Genomic DNA, 3704 nt, shown 5'->3' on the forward strand with positions numbered 1-3704 from the left:
TGCAGTGGCTTTTGATTTAGACATGATTGGAATAGTTGTAGTCTTTTTTGACACTATAAGAGACGATCTGATTCATACCCAAATGATACCTTCTGTGCTTTTTAAATAAAAAAACAAACAAACAAATAAATGAAAAAATCCTGCAACCCAGATACACTACATGATTAGTTCTACTGACACTGGGACTGACACTCACAGACACCGAGAGAGAAAATAAGCCAAAAGAGAGTTCTCCTCAGTTCATCAAGAAGCTTAAGAACGATTTAAGTTGAAGAGGTCAATGGTATTGTAGCTTTGGTTATATAGAGAAATATATAACTTTAAATATATAACTTTAAATATATAACTTAAATATATAACTTTCTGTTATATACAGAAACACAGATGAGGCTTTGCACCCACACATAAACCTGATTAACATGTTTTAATGGTTTTCTTTTGTTTTATTTAAATTGTTGTTTTTAACTTATATAATAGTAAATACACTAGCTGTTCACTTTTGTATCTGTAAGAAGCTATAAGCTACTCCGAGAGACTTACATATTGGATCCAATTCCACAAAACCCTCCAGCAGAGTTCTGCTCATGAATGATGTACTGGGGGTTTCCAAAAAGCCAAGCTGTTGAACAAAATTGAGATAAGTGATTAAAAACCATGAACATTTTAATGCACATAAAACATTTGCACCTCAGTTCTGTTTAGGGTGTTAGTAGAATGCAAAAGTAATTTCCTACTGTATCTTACCTGCCCCACCAAGGACTGCATAGCCAGTCACAGCCGCAATGAATATAATGCAGCACAAGACATCAGTAAATGCCCTAAAAGAAAAAAAAGAATAAATTACATTTCCTGAAGAAAATGTGAGTGGTGCTTGCCCTGGCAAAACTCGTCCCCAAGCAGACAGACAGCATCCCAATACTTTTGGAGGTGGGTGGTCAGATAGGGCACCAAAAATGTTGTATACGAGGGGGTAGATAGGGTGCCTATACTTTTGGAGGCATGTGTACAGAGAGGGTGCCAATATTTTTGAAGGCAAATGGATAAGTGCAAGTGATGTCTTCAAAATGCGCATCATGGAGTTCTGCTACACTGATCAGCCATAACATTATGACCACCTGCCTAATATAGTCCCCCTTTTGCTATCACAGAGTGGCAGTTTAAAATAAAATATTATTATTTACTTGAAAGCCTACAAACTCACATAAAATGACCTTCTCACTAACAAACATAAAAAAATCGGTTTTGAATGTTGGAAGTAATTCAGTAAAATAAAGAAAATGACAAAAATAAAATGTCTGTCCCTTGCAAATTTGTTGAGAGACCAGGCCTGTAGAAAGGCTGACCATGTAAGTCCAAAACGATTTCCCATTGAAGACTTAAGGTCATTAACTTCACTGGAAAGTGACTGAAACTAGAATAAAAGTTTTAGGTAACAATTTTATCACGTACTTGAAATGGGTGGAGTGGACGTGAAGGACACTGTCTGGCAAATTGAGGTTATTGTTATTGAAAGAGGGTGTACTTTCTTTCCCCTCCATGTTTGTATACATAAATATTGTTTTGTGTAAGTACATTAAGGCAGGTTTATAACACATCCAGGTGTGTTGGTGTAGAGGTGTGGTTTCCCAGCTGGTTGTGAGCAGTGCAGTAGTACAGTCCACTGTGCTGGGAGCTGATGTAGCTGATGCTGTAATTCTGGCCTGTTGTCAGCAGTGTGTCTGCAGCTGGACTCTGCTTAAACCAGGAGTAGGTGAGAACAGGAGGGTTTGTGTGGTGAAATGGAGTTCACTGTATATATATATATGTATTTATGTATACACACACCGATCAGCCATAACATTATGACAACCTGCCTAATATTGTGTTGGTCCCCCTTTTGCCTTTTGCTGCCAAAACAGCCCTGACCCATCAAGGCATGGACTCCACTAAATCCCTGAAGGTGTGCTGTGGTATCTGGCACCAAGATGTTAGCAGCAGTTCCTTTAAGTCCTGTAAGCTCCATGGATCAGACTTGTTTGTCCAGCACATCCCACAGATGCTCGAGTGGATTGAGATCTGGGGAATTTGGAGGCCAAGTCAACATCTCAAACTGGTTGTTGTGGTCATCAAACCATTCCTGAACCATTATTGCTTTGTGTCACGGTGCATTATCCTGCTGAAAGAGACCACAGACATCAGGAAATACTGTTACCATGAAAGAGTGTACATGGTCTGCAACAATGCTTAGGTAGGTGGTACGTTTCAAAGTAACATCCACATGGATGCCAGGACCCAAGGTTTCCCAGCAGTACACTGCCCAAAGCATGACACTGCCTTCTCCAGCTTGCCTTCTTCCCATAGTGCATCCTGGTTCCATGTATTCCTCAGGTAAGCAACACACACACACACACCCAGCCATCCACGTGATGTAAAAGAAAACGTGATTCATCAGATCAGGCCAACTTCTTCCATTGCTCCCTGGTCCAGTTCTGATGCCCACGTGCTCATTGTTGGCGCTTTTGGCAGTGCACAGGGGTCAGCAAGGACAAAATGTTCACTAACAGGTGCCATGATGAGGAGATAATCAGTCTTATTCACGTCACCTGTCAGTGTTCATAATGTTATGGCTGACTGGTGTATATAAAACTCTTTACTTTGTATGAATCTTCCTTCCATCCATTTTCTGAACTGTTTATCCTACACAGGGTCAATGGGAACCTGATCCTATCCAAGGGGACCAGGGGACACCCTAAACAGGGTGCCAACCCAACACAGGGAACAGTCACACACACACACACACATTCACACACTTTGGACAATTTATAGATGCCAATCAACCTACCACACATCACTGGACTGTGAGAGATAATCAGAATACTAAGAGGAAAACTCCACACACATGAACACTAAAAAAATGTAGATAAGTTTAAATATCTAATAAAAGCTTAAATATCTAATAAAAGTTAAAATATCTAATAGCAAATAATAGATTTGTGTCCTGATCACTCTTTAAGACAAATGGGATAGAGAAGTGTTCAACATTCACACCCCTTGTGTTAAAGGGGTGTGAATGTTGCTCAGACTCTCTCTATGGTCTTCATCATCTCCTGTACACGCTGCTTCACGATGCTCAGCACTGCAGAGGCTAAAGCTGCTGGATCTCTGTAAAGCTCCAGAGGCTGATAGAAAAGGTCCTCAAGCAGCACTGTCAGCATATTCTGTACAAACACAAACACACACACATTTCCAGCATGATACTGAAGAGATTGATCAGAGAATTTAAAGCAGGTTCTTTAGAACGTGTCTCATGGCATTAGAAAAATTTCCTCCCTTACAGAAAGCCTTAAAAAGAGCCGCTCTGCCTCAGGCTCCCTGATGTCCACGTCCCACTGGCTGATGGCTAGAAACAGAGGCTGCAAAAATCCATGTACAACTTGGTTCACACTTAGATCTCATTGACCTGAACAACTTTCACACTGCATGTCATTAAGTCTAATCCACAGGAAGTCAGTTATTTTGAGTTGTTTGCAAAACGCACCCAATGGAATTTGATATCCTCCTCCTAGAGAATTGATACAACCGCCACCAAACCCAGGCTAATATGATCTCAAGACATTGATACAACCGCCACCAAACCCAGGCTAATATGATCTCAAGACATTGATACAACCGCCACCAAACCCAGGCTAATATGATCTCAAGACATTGATACAACCGCCACCAAA

Source organism: Hemibagrus wyckioides, unplaced genomic scaffold (assembly GCF_019097595.1).
Source record: "Hemibagrus wyckioides isolate EC202008001 unplaced genomic scaffold, SWU_Hwy_1.0 Contig8, whole genome shotgun sequence".
In the NCBI taxonomy this organism is placed as follows: domain Eukaryota; kingdom Metazoa; phylum Chordata; class Actinopteri; order Siluriformes; family Bagridae; genus Hemibagrus; species Hemibagrus wyckioides.